Source organism: Melanerpes formicivorus, unplaced genomic scaffold (genome assembly GCF_026170545.1).
Source record: "Melanerpes formicivorus ecotype bairdi unplaced genomic scaffold, bMelFor1.0.p_v2 SCAF_42, whole genome shotgun sequence".
NCBI lineage: Eukaryota > Metazoa > Chordata > Aves > Piciformes > Picidae > Melanerpes > Melanerpes formicivorus.
The window spans coordinates 5,018,009-5,044,759 of record NW_027142394.1 but is presented as its reverse complement, the minus strand read 5'-3'; the positions used below and the strand labels follow the sequence as shown (position 1 = coordinate 5,044,759).

Genomic DNA, 26,751 nt, shown 5'->3' with positions numbered 1-26,751 from the left:
TCATCAAGTCCAACCTGTCACCCAAGACCTCATGACTACTAAACCATGGCACCAAGTGCCTCATCCAATTCCCTCTTGAACACCTCCAGGGACGGTGACTCCACCACCTCCCTGGGCAGCACATTCCAACGGTCAACAGCTCTCCCTGTGAAGAACTTTCTCCTCACCTCGAGCCTAAACTTGCCCTGGTACAGCTTGAGAAAGGTGATAGTTCTTGACTTATTGCTCACAGTCCAGTAACAGGTTTAAAAATTATAAGTAACAGCCTACTTTAGCCATGTCAGTACTAAGGGGAGCAGAGGCATCTAAATATCCAGAGCTGTTGACAGTGCTTGCTCACAATTTCCACCCAAACCTGAAGGCATCTCAACTCACTTGGTGTTCCTACTCAGACCTGTGCATTTCACCAAATGATTAGTTAAGTGCCTGCAGAAATCCCTCAGTCAACCCAAACAAGCAGCTCTGTGTCTCACACCTGTTCTCAGCCCTTACATGTCTCAACAGCACTACAAGTGTAACACAAGGCACTGCATCATGGCCACTGGGGAGTGGCATCCAACAGATATCACTGTAAGAGGGCTACGTTTGGTGGACATATGAGAGATCTGAAATGGGTTCTCACCTCTGCTGTATCCGAACTCTCACGTGGAATCTCCAAGACATGGGGAATGCTGCAGCATCCAGGCTCACAGGGGAGCAAGAGCAAACACCTTCCACCTGAGGATGGTCAGGTGGATGGTCAGAGAAGGAGGACTCTAAAAAGAACACATTTGAATGTGTATAGATGTACACAGAAAGAAAGGTCCAGAACCAGATTACCTCTCTGTCTGCTAACCCTGGTGGGCATAGCAATTACTGCTGCATTCAGAATGGGAATGATTCAGTTGTTTTCCAAATTATAACCTGAGCCTGTAGGAATCTTTCCCCAAAATAATAACAGTAATAATGAAAAAATAACTCATTTGTATTTAAAAAAACAAAAAAGTGTTAAGCTTGTGTTAAATCCATCTGCCTTGGCATTATAACCAACCAGAGAGAGGATTGGAGGTGGCACTTGGTGCGTTTGTCTAGTCATGAGGTCTGTGGTGGCAGGTTGGACTCGATGATCTTTGAGGGCTCTTCCAACCTTAGTGCTACTGTGATACTGAAAGTAATTTCTCAAAGTGAAAGCAGCACAAGCTATGTAAATTCAAAGGAATGTTTCAGACAAACTTCCATAGGAATAAAGTGAGAGAGGCAAGTAAACTGAGCTCTAAAATAAATACCTCGTGGTCTTTCTTACAACCAAACACGCAGGGAAATGCATGTTCTCTGGACAGATCATCACAGAGCCATTTCCAAAGGAAGTTCATAAAACACTAAGCTTGCTCTTGCAGCTTGAAAGCAATGACATGATGAGTTTCTTGCAAATGGATGCCAGAAAACCTAATCCAAACTGGAAAGAAGAGAGGAAAGCTGCAGGGAGAGAGTTTTCTTAAAAGCTTCATTCAGGGCCTCCACCCTCATGTACCGTACCAGCCACCTTAGCTTTTCCACTCTGCCTGCTCCAAGAAAGCACTGACTAGCAAATTAAAAATGCTGGTTTTATAATGTTTGGGCATGGACAGTGACAGCAATGTATGTTGAAATGATCATGGGGTTGTTTTGGTTGGAAAAGACCTCTAAGATCAGCGAGTCCAACCATCGACTTAACACCACCAGAGCCGTTAAACCACATCCCAAAGTGCCGTGTCCACACATTTCTCCAACACCTCCAGGGATGGTGACTCCACCACCTCCTTGGGCAGCCTGTTCCAATGCCTGACCATTCTTTCCATAAGAAAACTTTCCCAATGTTCAACCTAAACCTCCCCTGGCACAACTTGGGGCCATTTCCTCTCATCCTATCACCTGATACTAGAGAAAAGAGAACAACCCTGACCTCACTACAACCTCCTTTCAGGTACAGGTACAGATTGTCAGATAACCTTTTAGTCAAAAGGAGGTACAGGGACTCAGGTCTTGAAGATTATAAAATCATAGTATAGTATCATAGTATCATTCAGGGTTGGAAGGGACCACAAGGATCATCTAGTTCCAACCCCCCTGCCATGGGTAGGGACACCCCACACTAGATCAGGCTGGCCACAGCCTCAGCCAGCCTGGGCTTAAACACTTCCAGGGACAGCACCCCAACCACCTCCCTGGACAACCCATTCCAGGGCTTCACTACTCTCGTGGTGAAGAACTTCCTCTTCACATCCAACCTGAATCTCCCCACCTCCAGCTTCATTCCATTCCTCCTAGTCCTGTCACTACCTGAGATCCTGAGAAGTCCCTCCCCAGCCTTCCTGTAGGCCCCCTTCAGATACTGGAAGGCCACAATTAGGTCACCTTGGAGCCTTCTGCAGACTGAACAGCCCCAAACTAAAGTAATATCAATAGGAAATAACATGAAAAATATTTCAAACTGTTCAGTTCCTCCAAGAATCAAGCACTCTCTAGTGGAAAAATGTAGTCAGGTATTCAAAACATAGCACTGGGCATCTGGAGATACAGATTATGCCCTGTTCCCATTCCAGTAAACAGGAGTTTTTGACAGTTACACCCAGGATTTCAAGCAGAAGCACTTCTTCCAGCTGTCCAATCAGCTTCTTTTGGAAAAGCATTTAACCCCTCAAACCTCAGCATTCCCAGTTCTAAAGCAAATCCATCCCACTTGTTACACCACAAGCACACTGAGAACCAGAATTAATTTCTCCTAAGCACAACTTTCTAAGTTGTTCTAAGCCACAACTTACTACATAGATCCATCTTTCATTTCTTTAGCTAACTCCCCTGCTCTCTAAGCACCATCCACATGCAGCACAGGGTTTGCCTTCAGTCATGACTTATGGTAAGTAAGGACTCATCACTACAAGCGGAGAACACACTTGTACTTACATCCCAGTTAAAAATGAGGTCACCAATAGTGGCATTATTTATCTGCTCTTCCAGAAAGTGGGTGATCTCTCTGCACCTGACTGCATGTGCAGTGAAACACTGTCAGTGTATGCACCAAAAATTCAGGGAATGGATTTCTGAGTGTGTGACTTGCTTTTTCTCTCTCTCTCTCCATCCTTATCCCCAGCTCTAGGGCTCAGCTTCCTCAGGCTTTTCCCATCTGCTGCTACTTTCATCTCCCACTCACCTACTGTCACAACTCCACATATTGAATGGCAGCAGCTAATAAAGCTATGCTCATAGCTTTATAGCTTTTCATAAAGCTGCTCCAGTCTGTGACTTTCTTCTTTTTGGCCTTAGTTCTGCTGTGGCTCTGTGCACACAGTGTACCGAAGAACAAGACTCCCTTATGATGCTGTGGAATAGCATTTAGCAGCTTCACAAAACTGGTATTATTTCTTAAAAGGCTATTTCATCCTTCAAGCATGCTGAAATTCATTAAAGTATTTGGTGCCATCTGTTTCCTCTTTGTAAATAAATAATTCTTTCCATCATGGCAACCACTATGACAAGCCACTAATATTTATGAGGATGTAGCAACGCTCACAGGAAAAGAAAAAGTGACATACATGTGAACAGCAAAAAGAATCCCTTTCGGCTTGGGAAGTGCCAGAATGAAGATGATCTCCTCGCCTGTAACTCGGGAACACTGAGGTATAACTCTCACATACCCAGCAAAGACCCCCAGAGGATTTCAGGCTGCATCAAGCCAGACCCACCATTTCCTCAGTGAGTTGAAACAGTTGTTCAATGACATCTTCCTGAGAGGGGCTGCTCTGCCGGCCCGGCTGGCTCTCCAGTGAGCTTGGCTGGCTTGGAGTGGAAACTGTCAGTATCTGCCAAATGGTGGCCAGACACCAGAGCAGACTCAACCAATTAGTGGAATACCCCATCCCAGGGCTCTGTGTGTGTCTCTGCACGCTCCACCTGCACGCTCCCACATCTGAAGGCTGCGGTGGGACCCACACAGGCAGCCTGTCCTCCCAGGTGAGCCAAAAGTCTCCTCCTGGCTGGGCCAACAGAAGCTGTCTCAAGTCTCCTGCAGCTGTGAGTCACTGTGTGCATGTTTTACGTAAGGGGCTGCAGGAGCCGGAGCGGCTCGCTCGCTGCCCACCAGTGAGCTGTGAAACACAGGTGATTAGTTCCAGATGCTGCCTCAGTGCCTTTCCTTCTGTGGAAAGCGTGCAGAAGTCACTGCTTTTGGTTTCATGGGACTCCCCAGAAATGGAAAACACACCAAAAGTTGGCATGGATTTCTTATCCCTCCCTCAACATCAGGCAGGCTGCAGCAGCAAGTAAGACATCTGTGGAGAGACTTCTCCATCAGCTGAAGGGATCTGTGTTACACTCCGACAGACCTTACTTCTGATTCATGATTGACCTTACAGCAAGAACCAGAAGCTCACATGAAGGTTCTGCCCATTATCATAGCATGTCTAACACTTGCAGCAGGTTTGCCAACCCCATGACTGTCCCATTCACACTCTACCAGGGACCTTGCTTTGGAAGTGTAAGGGAAGTATCCTGTGACACGAAGCAGAGGAAGAGGACAGCTGCTTCAGAAGTCACTAGATTTGATCTGCTGGCTCATGCTTCCAAACTTTCTTCTTAAGATTTTGACCAACTGTACCAAACCACTCTTTCAAACTTCTTTGAAGTTCGTTTCTCTTAAAAATCTCGCTACAGAAAAGCTATTTTTGTCTCTGCCTCTGAATTGTAATGAAAGCAGCGCACGGAGCTCCACCTATCTGATAATTTACAGTACAACATTCACTTGTAAATTCAAAGTGTTTTCTTCTCAGCATGGTGTGACCACAATCAGTGCATTATCTTGGCAGAACTTGTCGTTTACATTTTGCATATTCAGGGGCAGGGAGGAATTGAGCATTAATTGCTCGTGAAAAGAGCAAGGTGATAGGGAAGCTGAACCTGCAATTTTCAGATGTATCAGAAAAAAACTGTAATTCCTTAGAGCCTGAAAACATTCCAGTGTAAAGCATTTTAGACTTGTGGAAAGGTAACTGTGCAAATATACAAGCTTTGTGTAAACAGTAAAGTACTCACAGGGTCCTCCAAGAATTTGAAAGAGACAGACTGTTGGCTCATCTACACCATCCCTGTCACTATATTTTTCTGTATTCATGATTCTCTTGTATATAGCTGGTTATGAGCACTGTAGTAACCACCAATACACTTCCAAGTGCAGCAGGTCAGCAGTGAGCTATTACTCACCCTCCAGCCCTTTCTATCAAAGAAGGGTGCTGCTGCCCAGGTCTCAATGAGCTCTCCTCCTTCCAACCTGCTCAGCACTTCTTCCTCATCCACTGCTCTGTGTAAGCCTGCAGCTTCCAACCTTGAGGGTGCAGCACCAGCTCCAGCTCTCCCCCTGGAGATTTTAAGAAAGGGAATGACTAAGGGTGAGAAAGGTTTATTTTAGGTTGGAGGAACAGTTATATCTGTTGGTATTTATTGTAGCATGGGAAGAGTAATTTATTTGTTCAGACTCCACTCTAAAAATAACCAGTAATGCAACCATCTTTTGATTCATTTTGATTCATGTATTACCTTTAGGTAGTAACTTCATTAAACAGTCAAAACTAGAGCCGGGGGGGGGGGGGGGGGGGGATTACCTTCTGGGGTTCACAGAAGTTTTGCCTTTACATAAACCTTGCAGGTGGCAAAGATGACAGAGACTGAAAGCCACATGAGGTATATGAGCACTGTTCTCCCTTCTGTAACCACGAAGGTTGAAAGGGAGACAGCCTGGACCTTCCCACAGAGACCTGCAGGAGCTGGTGCAGGAGGGAGCAATATGTCTTTTGGCCATCACACATGGCACCACCAGCCCCACACTGAGAACAAGGCTGCTGCTCCTCCATGCACATAAAGCAACATCTGGTTCTGCCATAGTAATTTTGCTAGGGGGTCAATACTGTTGTTTATGGCTCATACAGTTGCTTCTCAGGTAATGAGGACATCTGCTTCTCAGGTAACTCAAAACCCAGCACAGGAGAAGAGGCAAAAAAAAATGGCATTAAAAAAACTTCTTTCCTCTGTTTGCTTAAGCCTGACACAGAGGCACCTGAAAGCCCAAATGTAATCTTAATAAACCTCACCCACATCTCAACACCTTCCCTGCATCTCTTCTGTAGCAGCCAGGCTTCTCCCCAGACAACGCATGGCCTTGTTACAGCAGCTCCCTTTTTCCTTTGTGCAGCCAGAACAGGATCCAGCTTCCACCGCAAACACTCTACAAAAGATGGGCTGCATGCCCTCTGACGTGAAAACATTGCCAAGTCCACCCCCTAATGATGCCTCCCAGGATGAAAGGGCCAAGCAGCCACGAAACACACCAGCTTCTCAAAGAGGCAGACGGGATGCACCACGTGCATCTTGGCAACTCGTCTTTGAATGAGCACTTGTGTCAGCAAGATGGGTGAGGAATCTTCTGGGGTAGTGGCTGCTAGTCCAGACCCAAACCAAAAGCACTCTCCTGCCCCCAAGACCAGTGATTTTCAAACTCCAAAGCCTCAACTAAAAAGCTTGCTAATTATCCTAAATTTTATAACAGGCCAGACCAGGACCTTGGATCTCAAATTTCCCTCAGGCTTGGGTTAGCTTAAATTTTGGGTTCAGTGCCTGCGGTGTGGGCTAAGGCAAAAGTAGAAGGGAGATGGGGGCGGGGGGAAGGGGAAATCAGCCTTTCTCCATGAATCTTTAATATAGGGCCACCTCTGATACACTTTTAAAAAAATATATAATGAGACCACTATAATATATATTCCAGCCAAAATTCTTGGCTCCTGAAGCCAGCTTTATATGGTATGTAATACAGAAACACCCAGGAGACACCATAAGAACTTTGACAAGGCTAATATTAAGCTAGAACAAAACAGAACTACTGGCACCAGCTCCACTCAGCTCTTAAGTAAACTTGTCCCATTAAAAAGTAGCCTCTAAGATATTTTCTCTCTGAAGTGTATAGTAGCTTATAAAAAGCAGGAAGGGTTGCCAAGTCGTAGATGTGTTCAAGTACTCCTTACCCTCATTAAAGAACATTCCCTGGCAGCCAGCAGCTTTGAGTGTTCCAGTGAACCAGGTTTTATAAGGGGGGTGTTTACAGTGGTGTGCAACATAGCTGGAAATCACAGTGCGCTGTAGCAGCCCTGCACTAGCTAGAGCTGTGCTTGCAGCTTGAGCACCCAGGGCACAGAACACAATAAGCAGGGTGATCAGGGAGGCTCCAAAAAACCAACAAGCACTACAAAAACAAACCTCCAACCTGTCTGCTCCATAGGAAGAAAAACCTCCAGAGATGCCAGTGCCTAAACACAGATCAGGTTGTGAAATGTCACTGAGGACCCAAGCCTCACTCCCACCAGTTTCACCTATAGCAGTATTTGCAGAGGTGTCTTCACAGAGAGTGTGTACAGAATTTAGCTGCTTCTTGTACCCACTGGCCTCTGCAGCAGTTAGGAGTTAAATTCTTCTGTGGATCTGGACCTTAATGTCACCCTAACCCTGCTGATGTAAAGGTTATTTTGTTTTCTCAGTTCAGTGTCTAACACATCTTCTGCATGAGGATGTTATCCAGCCCTGTAGGAGGAATCAATGAATGACAGTATACAGAAGGTCCTTTCATCCCTGACACTGATGGAGAAGAGGGAAAGAGAAGACCCTTACTTTATTTCTAACAGTATGAGGGCTGAGGACCTAAAAAAGGGTGTGCTCACGAGTTTCTCATTTTCCAAGCCAGACACTGTTCCCCAAAGGCTTTTCAGCTTCATCTGAAGAAGGAACCCAATTTCTATGGCATTTATGCAAGTTGTTAGCTATCCCAACCTTTCACTCTGCAGCACAAATACAATTCATCAACTGTTTGTAAACACATGCTGGCTACCGGTTCCTACTCAGCTGACCTCCATCCTTGCTATGATATAGGGAGCCCAGCAATGCACAGTTTATATGTTTTGTGACCTCATAGAATAATGAACACTGAACAAAGGGGATGCAGAACCTGCCACACATCTAATTTCTTCACTGAAGGTTGCCCAGGGCGGCGATGACATGGGTGCAAGCGCTCAGCCGAGCTAGCGCAACCAGAGGCAGAGGAGAGCCTGTGCAAAATAACATCTGTCTGTAGGCATTTGAAGATAAAAATGCACTCAAAGTGTAGCAAATAAGTGGAACTTAAAACCAGCAGAGCCTCACAAACGCTGTGTGGTCACTCTGAGATCAAAGACAGACTAGTGAAGTAGATAGGCAGGTTCCCACAGCATCTCATTAGCTGCAGAACCAGTCAGAGATAAAACAGATGAGAAATGATGGTCCACAGGGAAAACACATGGACAGGAAAGTCATGGCCAGGCACCTTTCTACAGAGTTTTGACTCAAGTTTCAAGGATGCTCACAAGTGATGAGGAAAGAGAGATAAGGAAACATGTACAGAGACTAATTTTTTTACTGCCTTGTCTTAATTGGTGCATTTCTCATGCTAGGTAAAGTAATAAGATCTTGGGTTTGGAATTCTTACAAAGACAGCATAAGGCTTCATCATTTGTTTCAATTATGACATTTTTTAATTTTAAGAGGCAGATTACAAATCTAGAGTTCCCTTGGGTCAGAATTCAGGGTTTAGGATGCCTAAGCTGTAAGATAGAAATAGGAAGCAGTCCAAATTCTGGAGCTTTAAGGTGGCTGAATGGTAAAGCTTCATTTGTTTGAGGGGATAACAAGGTAGGAGTGTATCTGAGAAGCATGCTGGAGAGCCTAAGAAATGGGCCACAGGATCACAGGAGGTTAGGGGTTGGAAGGGACCTCCAGACATCGAGTCCAACCCACCTGCCAGAGCAGGACCATAGAAAGGCCTTGCAGAAGACCAAGAAGATGGCATCCTCAGCTCTTCCCTTGTCCTCTGATGTAGTCACTCTGTTGTGAAGGCCACTAGACCATCAGGCATGATTTGCCCTTTGTGAAGCTATATATTGGCTAGTTTAGATCACCTCCCTGTCTTGCAAGTGCCTCAACAGGATCCATTGCATGATCTTGTGATAAGAGCACAAGCCCTATGAGAAGAGGCTGAGGGAGCTGGAGTTGCTTAGCCTGGAGAAGAGAAGGCTCAGGGCAGACCTTATTGCTGTCTACAACTACCTGAAGGGGGGTTGTAACCAGGTGGGGATTGGTCTCTTCTCCCAGGCAACCAGCACCAGAACAAGAGGACACAGTCTCAAGCTGCACCAGGGGAGGTTTAGGCTGGATGTTAGGAAGAAGTTCTTCATAGAAAGAGAGATTGGCCATTGGAATGTGCTGCCCAGCGAGGTGGGGGAGTCACCATCACTGGAGATGTTTAGGAAGAGACTTCACGGGGTGCCTGGTGTCATGGTTTAGTTGATTAGGTAGTGTTAGATGATAGGTTGGACTTGATGATCTCAAAAGTCTCTTCCAACCTGGTTAATTCTATTCTATTCTATTCTTACCTGGCACAAAGGTGATGCTGACTGGTTGGCAGTTCCAAGGTCCTCCTCTTTGAAAGTGGATGAGGGGTTTCCCTCTTTCCAGTCACTGGGGACTTCACCTGATGGCCAAGAGAGTAGCTTAGCAACCAAATCTGCCAGCTCAGATGTGTATCAGTACATTCAGACTATGTGTAAGAGGATTTAGACTAAAATTCAGCAGCCTGTGAGATGTCAATCCATAAAATCTTTACCAGGTTGTGATACTATCTCCCCCTCTGGAGATACTCAAAACCCACCTGGATGTATTCCTGTGTGATCTGGTGTAGGTGATCCTGCTCTGCAGGGGGATTGGGCTGGATGAGCTCTTGAGGTCCCTTCCAACCCCTAACATTCTGTGATATGATGTATTTTGCTTCAGAATATCTGCATATTCTGTGACCAAGTTATCCAGAAACTTCCTTTAAGTTCCTGGAGAGGAAAGGGAAAAGAGTGGGAAGGAAATTAAATTTTCAATACATATATATATATATATTTGTCTTTTAAGTGACTAGAACCTCAGTCTGAACCAGGAAAGCTGCTATAATTCATTCCATGGACATGTCAACTAACTGGAATACCATGGGAAGCTTTATGGCTTCTTCCCCTCTGTTTTATCTGCCATAGAGAAGTCATCCATAATGTCACAGACTGTTTTTATTTCCTCCTACCACATTGCTGGCTCTTTTTCCTCTCATGTCACATACAGTAAGATCACACCCAGCATCCAATGTGGATGTTGTAATCTTGCAGATATGGCTACATTTGGAAGAAAGTTATAAAGTGTGGACAGAATGAGTTGCCAATGTTTTATTCTTCTAAAGGGTCATTTGAAACTAAGAGATTGTCTAGCAGACCTCAATACTGGGAGAGATGACAGCTAAAGTGTCCTGCAAATAGCTTTGGCTGTGGATATACATTACCCAAACATGCTTTAAGGAAAGCAAAAAGTCTTTCTATGGTAAATGAACGAATTCATTTTCCCCTCCTATTTCTTCCCCACATTGCCTAATTCATCCCTTGAGAATGGCTCAAAGAAGCAACATTGCTGCTAATTATTTTATAGAAGATAATAGTACAGAGTTCTCACCATCTGCAGGTAAATGCAGAGCCAGCATCTAGGAGAGCAAATGGTTCTCATCACTGCTTATAAATGCCCATGAACAGACTGAAGTTTTGGATAGCGTTCCACACCCTGGAAGATACACAGGACAGGCTGGATTAATAGAAATTGAAGCATAAATACTGCAACTTTTTTCAAAGCTAGTCATTTAATCCACAGATTAATTGTCTTCCAGAAGACAATTCATCCTACCTGCCTGAAATGGCAGGAATCACTGCCTGAAAATGTACATCTTAGGGTACCAAACACACAGGAAGCCCAGACTCAGCACCTAGAAGTCAGGTAAGGCAACCCCCACCATAAGGGACTCCACAGGCTTTCTTCTTTCAACTCTGCTCTGTGGCATCTGTTCACAAGAAACAAGTCACAGCTGTCTGTGAATACTTCTGCTACATTCCCCACTGCATCAACTGGACCATTAACAAACAGCACTTTTTGCCCTCAGGACTCTGGTGACAGTGGTAATTCAGATCCTAACATAAACCTGCAGAGATTCTCTTGTCCTGTTTGTACAGCACATCACACTGTGGGGACAATGTTCAGGATCAGGGTCTCCATTTACTCCTTTGTCCCTCCAAGCTCCAGGTCTTAGGGAGCCCACACAGCTTCTGTGCAGAACACAGAAAACTTAGAGATTGGCAACAAAGGAGGCCTCACCATTTTCTCCTGTGATGAACAAAAGGTGCCACATCCAAGTAGGGAATACATTTCAACTTCAGTAGGGAACAGTACAGGGATGGGCTGAACAAGCCACCAACCATCCTGGCAAATATGACAGCCAGCATTATCAGTAGCAAGGCCTGGACATCATTGGAGAAAACAGAACAAATGACTTTCCATATTTTCACATACCTGGAGACAATGGTAATGGTTGTACCTACTTGTTTCAGGAGGGAACAGGATGCTAGACATGGAAGGGTGCTTCCCCACTCCTTTCCCAGGGACAGTTAATCAATCAACACTTCCAGCAGAGATCCTTGGCTGATGCAGTGACAGCTCCCCCTCCCGTTCCTATCAGCTTGAAGCGCTGTGCTCACATCTGATTCCCATATTTCAGGTGGCTTGTGATAATTTTGATGTATCAGAGGAGGGTAAGCAGAGATGGAATAGCCAGACTGCTTTAAATAGCCTGGCATTGTGACAAATACTAAAAAATGCAAACAAACCCAAATAGTTTTTTCATTCTTGCTGAGCTCAGGAGATATAAAATTGTTTTCCCATACTGCTGCTTCCTGACAGAACAAGCTCCTTCTGCAAACTCTCTTGAAGGATGCCAGAAAAGGAAACAAGGAGCTTTCAACAGAAGTCCAGCTCAGGAGATGAAGCAGCAGGAACATCCCAGTTACCTCACTGAGAGCTGTTGGCAGTACAAGACATGGTGCAGGCATCCCTGTCCCGCTCATCCCCCTCCGTGAATGTGGGGCACTGCAGGGCTGATTGTAGAGAAACTTGTGGACAGATTATGGTACCTCACCTAAAACCTCTCTCCTAAGTACGATTGCCCTTCCTCCCTATGCAGTGAGGGCACAGTCAGAGGAGTGCCAAGTGTGTAGAATGTTTTAATGCTCTGTCCCACTTCAGCTATTAGGTTCTGCTTCTGTGCTTGGACACAGCTACCACAGGGGTATTGTTAGCTCGTGGCAGCACAAAGGTAGACTGAGCTCACTTCACCTACTACTGCAAACTTGCTGGCAGTGACTTAAAGCACATCAATACAGCTGCTGTTGAACAAGGGATTTAGAGTGTATCCTTGTGCACAAAGAGTAATGTGGATGCACGTAATACTGCTCATGCCCAGCTCACAATACAACACTCTCCATGGTGAAGATGACTGCACAGAAAGTCTTTTCAGTACTACCTCAAGACTTTTCAGTAAAAACTACTATCTCCCTTCACTCCCACTAGTTCCCCTACCACTGCATCTTATTAAAAAGGGATATTCATTAGCAATTATCCTGGGATTACATATGCAAGCTTCCCTCATAACATTACCAGGCTTTTGCCCAGAAACTTCTTTCCAATTCACACAAAGTGAATTGCAGCACATTGCCATTTAATAGACCTCATTAGCTGGAGATTGTTAAGTACTCCAAGAACCTACATTCAGAGAATGCCAATAAACACATTTCTGCTTGATAGCAAGTTTATCCAGGCTTAGGCTTTATCCACCCTCCTTCTGGGACTGGAAAGATAACACCCAGGATGATTTACAGGATTGGCCAACAAGGGACTCGGATGGAACGGTCAGCTGTGTACAACAGGGTCATGCAACTGTCCTGTCTGCTTAGGCACAGGCAGGGATTTCTAACACCACCACAGCATTCTTGGGATGTCTCTTTAAACCCAGCGTTCAACTGTTTTATTTTAAAACACCAGGAACATGTCAGCTGAAAGGAAAACAGCAACTGTGGGATTTTAAGAATTGCTTCATCATATCTGCCACAACTCATTCACACAGATGGAGACTCCTTTCTTGTGGATTGCTTTAAAGGTTCTTTTAACAGTATCTTGCTATGGGGAACTCTTCTGGAACAAAAACTATCATTAAAAATTAATATAAAAACAGCGAAGAAGGAAAAAATCAATCTATAAAAGCACCCTAGAACTATCAATTTTAGAAATCTTGAAAGCCAAACCCTAATAAATACACTCAGCTGATTGCTTTAACCTACAGAGGATATCTCCAGAACAGCAACAACCAGAGCCTGGCTTTCCAGGCTCCCCTCGCTTGTCTTTCATCCCGTTTCCTCCTACCCTCCCATCCTCCGGTGGGAACAGACTGGCCTGGTCCTTTATCCTTTATTGTTGCAAACATTCAGCAACATCTTACATCTGCTGCTGAGAAACACCAAAGGCTTGTGCTGAGTTACCCCAGCCCTGCAGCCCTCCCCAGTGCTGGGATCTGGGTGGGGGGAGGACTCCTCTGCACTAGCACATGGAACACCCAGAGCAAGTGCCTCTGGGTTCAGTGTGGACTTCACTTCCTCCAAGAGTTAATGCCTGCAGAGCAGAAACGCTGTTTATCTTTGGCAGGCTAACATGGCTGAGGTCATTAAAGAAAGACATGTTAAAAGCATTTTGAGCAATCTCTTTCGTATGGAAGTAAATTTAAACTTTGGCTAAACCAGAGCTGATAGAGCTGTCCTCAGCTCTCATTGCAGATGGAAACTGGAGAGGCCATTTTTATGATATGGAATTTTCTTGGAAATAGGCAATGCTAGAGGGAAAGAAGGAAGGAGAGGGAAAGAAGGAAGGAGAGGGAAAGAAGGAAGGAGAGGGAAAGAAGGAAGGAGAGGGAAAGAAGGAAGGAGAGGGAAAGAAGGAAGGAGAGGGAAAGAAGGAAGGAGAGGGAAAGAAGGAAGGAGAGGGAAAGAAGGAAGGAGAGGGAAAGAAGGAAGGAGAGGGAAAGAAGGAAGGAGAGGGAAAGAAGGAAGGAGAGGGAAAGAAGGAAGGAGAGGGAAAGAAGGAAGGAGAGGGAAAGAAGGAAGGAGAGGGAAAGAAGGAAGGAGAGGGAAAGAAGGAAGGAGAGGGAAAGAAGGAAGGAGAGGGAAAGAAGGAAGGAGAGGGAAAGAAGGAAGGAGAGGGAAAGAAGGAAGGAGAGGGAAAGAAGGAAGGAGAGGGAAAGAAGGAAGGAGAGGGAAAGAAGGAAGGAGAGGGAAAGAAGGAAGGAGAGGGAAAGAAGGAAGGAGAGGGAAAGAAGGAAGGAGAGGGAAAGAAGGAAGGAGAGGGAAAGAAGGAAGGAGAGGGAAAGAAGGAAGGAGAGGGAAAGAAGGAAGGAGAGGGAAAGAAGGAAGGAGAGGGAAAGAAGGAAGGAGAGGGAAAGAAGGAAGGAGAGGGAAAGAAGGAAGGAGAGGGAAAGAAGGAAGGAGAGGGAAAGAAGGAAGGAGAGGGAAAGAAGGAAGGAGAGGGAAAGAAGGAAGGAGAGGGAAAGAAGGAAGGAGAGGGAAAGAAGGAAGGAGAGGGAAAGAAGGAAGGAGAGGGAAAGAAGGAAGGAGAGGGAAAGAAGGAAGGAGAGGGAAAGAAGGAAGGAGAGGGAAAGAAGGAAGGAGAGGGAAAGAAGGAAGGAGAGGGAAAGAAGGAAGGAGAGGGAAAGAAGGAAGGAGAGGGAAAGAAGGAAGGAGAGGGAAAGAAGGAAGGAGAGGGAAAGAAGGAAGGAGAGGGAAAGAAGGAAGGAGAGGGAAAGAAGGAAGGAGAGGGAAAGAAGGAAGGAGAGGGAAAGAAGGAAGGAGAGGGAAAGAAGGAAGGAGAGGGAAAGAAGGAAGGAGAGGGAAAGAAGGAAGGAGAGGGAAAGAAGGAAGGAGAGGGAAAGAAGGAAGGAGAGGGAAAGAAGGAAGGAGAGGGAAAGAAGGAAGGAGAGGGAAAGAAGGAAGGAGAGGGAAAGAAGGAAGGAGAGGGAAAGAAGGAAGGAGAGGGAAAGAAGGAAGGAGAGGGAAAGAAGGAAGGAGAGGGAAAGAAGGAAGGAGAGGGAAAGAAGGAAGGAGAGGGAAAGAAGGAAGGAGAGGGAAAGAAGGAAGGAGAGGGAAAGAAGGAAGGAGAGGGAAAGAAGGAAGGAGAGGGAAAGAAGGAAGGAATCAGGGCTGTCTTTGAAGCATGAGCATTAAATGCAGATAAAATAATTTCTAAAACCCAAGAGAACTGTGCATGAAAATTTAACCCATTATGTCATCTTAAGATAAGGTGAAGCTGTGTACTAATTATAGATCAAGTTATTTATGAGGCTCAGCCTAAAGCAAAGATTTAATTAAAAAATGGGCTGGATTTGATAGCCAGGTATTTGGAGAGCTAGAGATAACCACATTTCCTTCTAACTGGGGGTTCCCAAGTTGTGATAGAACATAAATTAGCTAGAAAAGCATATCAAATACAAGAAGAAACTCCAGAGAGCAAATAAGAAACGCTGGGGAAGGGAATGGCAACGACAGATTCGTACAGCAAAGATAAGAAAACAGAAGGGTGCGTTGCTCCTAGCACCAAAGAAAGAGGAAGACTTCACCCAAACTTGCCCAAAGCCTGTAGCTAAAACACTAAGCTCATTCATGACAGGGATGATGGCAATGCAGCAGCAAAGTTCTCCTTAGAGCATCCTGATAAAAATCAAGGCAGCACAGATTAACCCAAGAACTGTGATAGATTCAAGTCACCTCACAGAAACATATGGACACAGAGAAACCTACAGACATGCAGATATGTGCTCTTCATAAGGCTTTCCTAGTATCCCCTGCTTAGAGCAGGGCCATCTGCTTCCCGCTGCAAGAGACAAAGAGCAGAGCCCCAGGACTTGACTGCAGGAGGAAGTCAGCATGCAGTGAGAGTGGGTGTGAATTTACTGTGTATTAGCTACCCAGCCCCAACTGCTTGTGCTGGTGCTCTTGGTGCTCAGGAAGGGAAACCAACATACTTCATCTTCAGAAAGGAGCTGACCTAATTCAGGCAAAAGCACTCTTGAAGCTAACCTGCACAAAAGCACTTTCAGTAGGTACTGGAAGCATCCACCCAAGGAATTCATGCCAAGCAACGAGCAGGCTGTAAATTCACCCATGAGCTCCCTGAATACTCCTCCCAGCAGACAGGCCCTCATAAGCCCAGAACAGCAGCCAAACAAGCCCAGCCACAGCCCAGCACCTTTATGACTCCACGTGGTCCAAGGCTGGAATGTTATGCAGCCGCCTCTTAAACAAAAAAAAATCATAGAATCAGAGCATTGTTTTGATTGGAAAACTCCTTTAAGATCAACAAGTCCAACCATTCTCTAACTCTGGTGCAAAGTCATGTCCCTCAACACCACACCTCCACATCTTTTAAACACCTCTAGGGATGGGAATTCAACCACCTTCCTGGGCAGCTTGTTCCAGTATCTGAGAGCCCTTTCAGGGAAGAAGTTTCTTCTAATATCCAACCTAATCCTCCCCTGATGCAACTTGAGTCCATTGCCTCTTGTCCTATCACTTGCTCCTAGGGAAAAGAGTCCAACCCCCACCTCACTACAACCTCCTATCTGTTCAAACTGGCTCCTGAAGAATCTAAGAAAGGAACAAACTACATTACAGAGGAAGAGATAAAGGCTGACAAAAGCAGAGACAGGAAGTAGGGAAGCTGGGGCCAGCCATCAAATGCCTACAACTCTTCAACCATTAAACATGATGTTTCATTTCTTGATAGCCTGCATTTGGGGGGCTGCTCTTTAGGATGCAATTTATGCTCTGTGCATATTGCCAGATTCCCCCACCACCTCTCCCCACCCCCCCTTTTGATCCTGAGGTGCAGCAGGCTGTGCCAAAAATGCCTTTGCCTAGGGCACCCGTCTACGTCAAGCCAACAGCACTAATAAGCCCTGGAAGCACTCAGTGCTGACACTTCATACATCAGCAGCCCAGTAAATTGCACCATTTTTTTTTCCTTCAATATTCTCTCTATATATACAAAAAATCTTGAAAAAATGCCGTTTACACACACACAGAGAGACCACAATTAAGCTATTAGCACAGTTATTCAAACCTCTTTAAAAATCTCCTTTGTCACCAGAGGCACTTTTCAACAACCCCCGTGGGTCCCGAGTTTCTCAGGCCTCCACATCATTATAATCTATTAGGCACCTTCATGTTAGCTCTGTTTTATTATATAACACATAATTATGCATTTCATTAACAGCATCACCGGGCATGGCACATCAAAGGCAGACAGGCAGCTGCCCAGGAAATTCAGAAAGGTGCAGTTTACTTAAAGCTCGCTGGTAAAAACCCTCCCCCCCTCTTTTCAATCGAATTGTGGTCAACGTGTTTCAAAGGTTTTTTCACTCCAGCTCAGAGAAGAGAGTCCAAACAACCTCATTAGAAGCTGCTGATACAGTGAATATTCCCTGAGCTGTTGATATTTCCAATAATGTAAAAGGGAAGACTGTCAGCCTGCTACAGAGTGCAAATGGGTGTTCTTGCTTTGACTGCAAACCCACTTTGCAAGAGAGCTCTCTTCCTGCTTGCAGCCTGCAAGGACAAATGCAGAAGAGCCTATAAAAAAATTATATATGTATTTTTTTTTTCAGTCAAATTTGCTGTTCAAGGTTTGTTCAAATAAAAATCTGCCAGTTTAGGAAGGATGTTGACTTGCTGGAGCGTGTCCAGAGAAGGGCAACGAAGTTGGTGAGGGGCTTGGAACACAGCCCTGTGAGGAGAGGCTGAGGGAGCTGGGGCTGCTTAGCCTGGAAAGAAGGAGACTCAGGAATGACCTCATTGCTGTCCACAACTACCTTAAGGGAGGTTGTAGACAGGCAGAGCTTGGTCTCTTCTCCCAGGCAGCAAGCACCAGAACAAGAGGACGCAGTCTCAAGCTGCACCAGGGGAAGTTTAGGCTCTGCACAGAGAGAGTGATTGCCCATTGGAATGGGCTGCCTGAGGAGGTGGTGGAGTCACCATCACTGGAGGTGTTCAGGAGAAGACTTGATGGGGTGCTTAGTTGCATGGTTTAGTTGACTAGGTGGTGTTGGATGGTGGTTGGACACAGTGATCTTGAAGGTCTCTTCCAACCTGGTCTGCTCTATTCTATTCTATTCTTTAAAATCCCCTTCCTTCCCAGGACATAAAGACCACCATCCTTGGCAAAAGCAAACTCTCCAGAAGTATCTTTGTCATTCTTTGCAGGGTACACATGCTTAACTGAAAGGCCTGGAATTTGGAAAAGATTTAGGAAAAAACCCAAGCAGCTGCTGGACAAAGGTACAAGACAACATAGCTGAGAGTGAGTTTGAAAGAGGGGTGGGTGGGGAAGGACATGAAGTCTGGGTACTGCCAGCCAAATCCAAGAGCTTTGCAGCTGCAGCTGGCACAGAACACCAATGCTGGGAAATTTTCCAGTCTCCACACTACCATATTCTGTGGAAGAGCACACATTCCCCCCAGGAAAGCACCTTCCATTTCTCTCACCTACAGCCAGAACTTCTCTCACTTGAAATTTTTGTTGCTATTGATTACAGACACCAAGAAAAAAAAAAATCATTCATGGTCAACAGAACATTTCGAAATACTGCAAGACTTGAAGCCAGCAGAAAACTTTTGCCCACTTTTTTCTTGCAGCAGAAAGCCACTTGACTTCTTGGGAAGGAGAAAACAATCCACTCCTCACAGCAGTAAGAGAGTTGTTAACCAGAACCAGAATTAACCAGGTTGGAAAAGACCTTTGAGATTGAGTCCAACCTATCGCCCAATACAATCTAATCAACTAAACCATGGCACCAAGTGCCTCAGCCAGCCACCTCTTAAACAATCTCCAGTGATGGGGACTCCACCACCTCCCTGGGCAGCACATTCCAATGGCCAATCTCTCTTTCTGGGAAGAACTTCCTAACATCCAGCCTAAACTTCCCCTGGCACAGCTTGAGACTGTGTCCTCTTGTTCTGTTGGTAGGAGAATAGACCAATCCCCCACCTGGCTACAACCACACTTCAGGTAGTTGTAGAGAGCAATAAGGTCTCCCCTGAGCCTCCTCTTCTCCAGGCTAAGCAACCCCAGCTCCCTCAGCCTCTCCTCACAGGGCTGTGCTCCAGACCCCTCCCCAGCTTTGTTGCCCTTCTCTGGACACACAGCTTTACTTGAAAATACAAGCTGGTGGAAATAATGTCTCCAAAGATGGAGTTATTTGTATTGTCACTTCCATTTCATAAACAATGCAGATCTGCATTTCTGTTTCTTTCATCTCTGGCTTACAATCTGCTGGCCCTGAGCAACCTGGGCGTTGAGCACTTGAGTCACTTTACACTTAACAATGTCAGGACAAACTATGAATTGCAATGCCATTATCACAGTCCACTATTTGCATCTGGGATTATGCTCAAAAAGACACCTTCTTGAGATACCAACCCAGCTGAATACTCCCTCCCAGAAATGTCATTCATCTCTTTAAAACTAAAGGGAAAAGATTACTTCCCTGTGCACTTCACCTATGAAGAAACCTCTTATAGTCCTAGGACTACATCCATGAACTCCCTTTATCTCCTTACCACTCATCACCATCACTGCTGGAAATTTTTGGGCAAGGGAGATGCTGCAATACAGTAAACATAAATCCCTTAAAAAGCCACGATTGTCATGCTAGCCCCAAAAGACGATGCATTCAAGTTCCCTCGCACTGCTGAAAACGATTATTGCTTGCAGCCTCAGGCACCCTGAGCCGTGCATCACACTCTACAAAGGGTGGCACACCCAGCGTAGGTTCACTGGGAGGACGTCCTGCCAAACCTCAGTGCCAGGAGGATTGCACAATTAGTGAGCTTCTTCCTCTTCCACGGCTCAGCCCCACTGACTATTCCAGGCAATCACAAGGAGCAGGCAGCCTCTAGCACCCTAGAGCTCAATTACTGCCGAGGCAGAGCAGGAAAAGCCATCTTAGCAGAGGGCACATACCTTTTCTCTTTGAGCAAAGTTGCTCTAATTAACCACACTCGTGCACTGCTGCTTAATTCACCTTAATTCGGGCTGTTCAGTGAGACCTCATCCCACTTGTCTCTGATGTGGATTTAAGTATCTGTGTGTTTTGCTGAAGCCAACCAGCATTCTCTTGACGATTTCCTTCTTTAAAGGCAGAATTTGGGTGTTTTTTCCCTAATTCCAAGAGGTAGAGCAGCAGCAGGAGGTTGCTAAAGAGAACACAGAAATACCCAGCACAGCTAAGTAATCCCTGGAAACATACCAAAAATCCTTTGAGCCTCAGTCCTTGGGAACTTGGATGGGAGATGCTATATGAATGTTTGATTTCTTGTTTCAGTCCCTCAAGGCCTGTAAATACACCTGTTTTGACAGGCTGTGGCAAGGGATGCAAGTAATATCGGAAACAGCATAGGTGAGAGCAGCAGCTCCTGCCAAGATGCCCTGGAAAGATATCCACCAGGGAATTTTTTGTAATCTGGCTCTTTATCTGACGTACATAGCAGACACCAAACCCTGAGAGGAGGTTTGAAAGCTGTCTACATCTGTGTCTCAGGAAGGTAACGCTTACGTGTGCTGTGGCAAGTGACCCTTCCGTTAATAAAAACCAGCAGGACTGGGTATGTGCCTTGCTCAGTGCACCTAAACATTCATAGACTTACAGAATCAATAAGGTTGGAAAAGACCTCAAAGATCATCAAGTCCAACCTGTCACCCAACACCTCATGACTACTAAACCATGGCACCAAGTGCCTCATCCAATCCCCTCTTGAACACCTCCAGGGACAGTGACTCCACCACCTCCCTGGGCAGCACATTCCAACGGCTAACAACTCTCTCTGTGAAGAACTTCCTCCTCACCTCAAGCCTAAACCTCCCCTGGCACAGTTTGAGACTGTGTCCCCTTGTTCTGGTGCTGATTGCTGGAAGAAGAGTCCAACGATGGAACTGTTAGGGTTGGAAGGGATCCAAAGGATCATCTCATTCCAACTCCCCTGCTATGGGCAGGGACACCTCACACTACGTCAGGTTGCTCAGAGCCACATCCAGCCTGGCCTTAAAAACCTCCAGGGATGAGGCTTCCACCACCTTCAAAAAGGCTGAAGAAGACAGAGCCCCACAACTACAGACAGCTGCAGACTGGACAGTGGATTTACCAAGGCTCTTTGATAAATGCTTTATGCCACAGGCTGCAAACTCCATTTCACCTTTAACTTCAGTGGGAGATTAGATCTTAAATATCAGAAGAGAAAACTTAGAAAAGCTTGTTGCTTTCAAATGAGCATAGGCATTTCTTCCCTGAGCCTCCAGTCTCTTCAACAAAATTCTGAGGTCCTGAAACCGTTCCCCATCCCCTTCTCCATGAAAGCACAGCTTCACCTCTTTCATTTTCCAGACAAGCTGCTGCCAAAAAACCCACATGGTGCTCTTCCCCCAGTTGGAGCAAATTCAGCACAAAATAATAGCACTTAATGCACTTAACAGGTTGCTGATTATACATTGTTACTCCAGTTATTCTGGGATTTACTTGGATAAGACTAGGACTGGCACAACACTACTCTGCATCTCCCCTTCTTTGTGCAAAGGTGACATCACTTGCAGCCAGGTTCCCAAGCGCCATCAGATAGACCATTCAAACACACCGTGCTCCTCCTGACAGGCAGAGCAAACACCCTGTTCAGAATAACTTTAGGCCTGGAGATGGTGAAAAATTGTTTTGACTAGGGTTTAAACTCTTCATTAGGGGAAAGGGGGGAAAAAAAAAAATCAGGTAGTTGGGTAAAAGAAAATTAGGCCCTGTCAAAACAACTTCTGTGAACCATCTCAGGTGTAATGAAAAACATTAAGTGAGCTCTAAAGTCTTTAAGCATGACAGGCTGATGGATTAAACAGCCTAGCACTAGAAGAACCTGCCAAATGAGTCTCCAAATAATTAAGTACTTCCTCTGCCTGCTTTGAAAGAAACACGAAGTGGAAACCCTTAAATGCTACGCATTTGCCACAGCTTCTGCCAAAGATTTCTCCTTTCCCCACCGAAATCAGGTGGAAAAGCGACCACGTGGCGTTCTCTCCTGAGGAGTTAAAGAGTGTAGCTGTGTGGAGAATCTTGGCCAAAGCCAAATTCAGGACTGAGTGACCCTGCTGGAGGAAATGTACTGAACTGCTTTTAAGCATCTGGGGAGGGAAGAATCTGAACGTGACTGTAGAGTGGACATGTCTGCCTGCCCCTCTGGTCAGGACGTGTCTTTTCCACCAGCAGAGCAGAAAGTGCTCCCTGATCCAGAGCACGTACATGTGTACTCCTTCTGAAGTGAGGATCAAAATCTTCTCCACACCAGTGTAGCCCAGCAGATGCTGACATGACCTGCCATGAGCCTCTATTACTTTCTCACACAGGAACGGCTCTCCCAACAGACAGCTGTGTGCTCATTATTACTTATGTTCTCTCCAGAGCATCAGGCTGTGCTTGCCCCAGGAGCCAAATGTGCCTTTTCATGCCCCTCCATCTTGAACAAGTCAGAGGAAGGCACGATCAGAGATGTCCCAAGGTCTGTGGTGCCAAACTGCACCACCAGGATGTGTTCATTTTTAACAGTTGCTTCTTTCACTTGTCTTTGTTCCCTTCCAAGTATTGCAAACACTCTGCGACACAAGGAAGAGAAAGGGGAAAGTATGACTCAAGCCTTCCCAACAAATTCTCTTTTCTTTGAACAAGGGTCAGGCTGAAGAAGAGCATGTGATGGGAGCAGTATAACCACAGTAGCCTGAGGTCAGTCTTTGTGTTGTATGATCTGAAGTACCAGACAACTCCACTCCAGCTATCCCTACAGCTGTGCAACATCCTCTTCTCTAAAGTCAGACACTGCTGTTCCACAGGGTGCACCAGTACCTGCAGAAGTCACCTGCTGCTGCAGAGCTCACCAGTTGACAACAACCTAGCTGGCTGCTGCCAATTTGGGGTCTTGGGGGTTTTGATTTTTGTTTGTTTGAGAGATGCAAGGAAGCAGCTCAGGTCTGGCTCCACAACCTTGCCTGAAACACAGGCACCAGGCACTCAAGAGTTCTTCCATCATCACTCTTTCATAGTATAAAATCAGAAAAGAGCCATCATTAGGACAGGTCCCACTGGCTACCATTTGTACTCCTCTTTTCTGCAATGCTTTTGTTTTTCTGTGTGACCTCACAGGTTCTCTTTGAGTGCCCACCTGCCTTCAGTCTTGCTTGCCACAGCAGCACACCTCTAATGTGCATTCACCATCACCACCCTGCACATCCTGGTCCCAGTTTTATTCTTCTTCCACATACAACCAAGGAAAACATTTAAAGTGCAACATCATCAGTATGTTTGCAGATGACACCAAGCTGGGGGCAGGAGTTGATCTGTTAGAGGGTAGAAGAGCTCTGCAGAGGGACCTTGACAGCCTGGACAGATGGGCAGAGTCCAAGGGCATGAGATTGGACACATCTAAGTGCTGGAAGACCTTATTGCTGTCTACAGCTACCGAAGGGAGGTTTGTAGCCGTGTGGAGGTTGGTCTCTTCTCCCAGGCAACCAGCACCAGAACAAGCGGACACAGTCTTAAGCTGCACCAGGGGAGGTTTAGGTTGGATATTAAGAAGTACTTCACAGAAAGAGTGATTGGCCATTGAAATGGGCTGCCCACGGAGGTGGTGGAGTCACCATCCCTGGAGGTGTTTAGGAAGAGACTTGATAGGGTACTTGGTGCCATGGTTTATTTGATTAGAAAGTGTTGGGTGATAGGTTGGACTTGATGATCTCAAAGGTCTCTTCCAACCTGGTTTATTCTATTCTAACAGAACAGGTTGTTCTGCCCATCTTGAGCAGAGAGGAGGCCATGCTCCTCCTCAGGGGTTTGCTTCTCTCATGACCTACAGCAGGAGTCTCCTTCCCACCAACAGACCATGTTCAGACCAGCAGCTGCTGAGTTGTATAACAACTTGCTCCTGTTTCAGCTGGGTCCAATAATCAAAGAGGGATTTCTGGCACCCAGCCCCCATTCATCAGTGCACCCTCTTACATGGGGGTTTTAATTCAAGATGATGATAAATGCCTCAGGCTGGAGAAAAGAGATAGACTTCTTGTGGTAGCTTTTGTCCTGGAGATAAATCATTTCCTTGAAATTTGGGGGGGGGGAACAAAAAAACCAACCAACAACTATTGGCAACATTCTGAAGGGTTTTAAGTTAAAAATAAGACAAAATTTAATGGTTTCAGATGCCTTTTTTCTCTTTTTTTTTTTTTTTTGGTGACAATGTAACTGAAAAATGTCTTTAATTTGGAAACAAATTAAGTTTGGCAAAGAATTTAGTGCCTGAGACAGCCCAACTGCACGTTGTAGTTCGAACCCAGAAATTAAAACCAGATAAGATACTAGGGATTAAAAATAACTTCTGCACATTAAATTCTCATGAACTTCCATTAGGGTTTGTGTTACACGTCCCAAATGTACAATTGTAGGGTGTAATACCCTAGATCTCTTTATTTGTGCAAGACCTTTAAAGCTACTGAAAGCTCGAGCCAGAAAAATGACTGCATGGAAGTGTTATCTTCTGGCATTACAGCTTCGTTCCCGATGTGTGCAGTGAAACCAGAGCAGCAGGCTCCACTTCAGTATTTCAGAGGCACCACTGAACTCCCTGAAAGGTGGATGCCAGTGGAATCCGTGTACAGTTCAGTCATCTCTACTGAGCAAGACCTGGGGCCAAAGCTGAAACAGCTATATTGGAGATAAAGCTGGATTCTCCTCTAATTTTTTGCATCACCTGCAGACTGTCCCAGAGCTGCAGTTCTTCATTACTGGGGATGAATGAATGAATCAGAGGGGACCTGTTTGGACTTTCTTGGGCTGGGTTCACAAGGCTACCATCCACACAGAGGGGGGAAAAAAAATAAGTTGTTCTTCCATTTTTCCCTACAAGCATACATTTTTGTAGTGGAATGTTCCAGTGACTTGACAAATCAATTAGCATCCCTATAGAGCATGATTTTTTCAGGTTAAATCCTGAAAAGCTTTCATTTGGAATGGTATTTTGACATCTCTGGAGAATGTTACACTTGGATCTGGCTTGGCCTCTCAGATTCAACTACATCTCCCACTATGCACCGCCCCCTCCTTCCTCTAACATACCTAGAAAGCCTCCTTGGTGTTTCATGGGAAATATTTCATTCCTTACACAAAAATGCTGATATTAAATACAAAAGCTTATAGCAAGACAGTTTAATTCTCCCACCCCATTTCTCATATAGAATAGAATCATAGAATTGTTTTGGTTGGAAAAGACCTTTAAGATCCTCCAGTCCAACCATTATCTAACTCCACCAAGTCTGGTGCTAAATCTTATCCCTCAGCACAGCATCTCTGCATCTTTTAAACAGATGCAAGCAAGCAAGGGGATGCAAGCAAGCAAGGGGATGCAAGCAAGCAAGGGGATGCAAGCAAGCAAGGGGATGCAAGCAAGCAAGGGGATGCAAGCAAGCAAGGGGATGCAAGCAAGCAAGGGGATGCAAGCAAGCAAGGGGATGCAAGCAAGCAAGGGGATGCAAGCAAGCAAGGGGATGCAAGCAAGCAAGGGGATGCAAGCAAGCAAGGGGATGCAAGCAAGCAAGGGGATGCAAGCAAGCAAGGGGATGCAAGCAAGCAAGGGGATGCAAGCAAGCAAGGGGATGCAAGCAAGCAAGGGGATGCAAGCAAGCAAGGGGATGCAAGCAAGCAAGGGGATGCAAGCAAGCAAGGGGATGCAAGCAAGCAAGGGGATGCAAGCAAGCAAGGGGATGCAAGCAAGCAAGGGGATGCAAGCAAGCAAGGGGATGCAAGCAAGCAAGGGGATGCAAGCAAGCAAGGGGATGCAAGCAAGCAAGGGGATGCAAGCAAGCAAGGGGATGCAAGCAAGCAAGGGGATGCAAGCAAGCAAGGGGATGCAAGCAAGCAAGGGGATGCAAGCAAGCAAGGGGATGCAAGCAAGCAAGGGGATGCAAGCAAGCAAGGGGATGCAAGCAAGCAAGGGGATGCAAGCAAGCAAGGGGATGCAAGCAAGCAAGGGGATGCAAGCAAGCAAGGGGATGCAAGCAAGCAAGGGGATGCAAGCAAGCAAGGGGATGCAAGCAAGCAAGGGGATGCAAGCAAGCAAGGGGATGCAAGCAAGCAAGGGGATGCAAGCAAGCAAGGGGATGCAAGCAAGCAAGGGGATGCAAGACCACCTCCCTGTTCAGCTTTTTGATGAAATGTCCAAGGTTTTTTAAAGCCAGGTGAGAAGGCTTCATTGTCAGCCAAAAACAGAGCAGAAGTTTTAAATCTTTCTAACCAGGATGGTGCTGAAAAAAAAACCAAGTTCTGCAGACTTCCATGTTTCTAGTCACTCCTACCACACAGCTAGGCACTGAAGAACCTTTTGCTGTATTGGCTCACAAGATTATATTGGTCTTATTTGACCATAAGGTTTTTCACATGGACATGAAAATGATGTATTTCAAGCCAGCCTGTCCCCTGCCTGCTGGTACACCAAAAGTGTCATCAGCACGCTGAGAACTTTTCTTCTCACATCTGAGCACATTACAATCCTTGTCATGGAAAGCATTGCGCTTTGGATGGCATTATGAGCTTGGAAGGGAACACCCTTCTCTTCAGCTAGTCAGATACCAAAACCAAGACTGGTTTCTTTTAAGGCCAGAAGGACCAACTAAATCATTTCATTTGACATTGTGCAAAATGTCCTGCCTCCT

General features: G+C 45.7%; 1 pseudogene; it reads right to left on the bottom strand.

Moving 5' to 3' along the window:
- The window catches only part of LOC137451325 (chloride channel protein D-like), a 90,431-nt pseudogene that overhangs the window by 33,735 nt on the left and 29,945 nt on the right, over nucleotides 1–26,751 (bottom strand).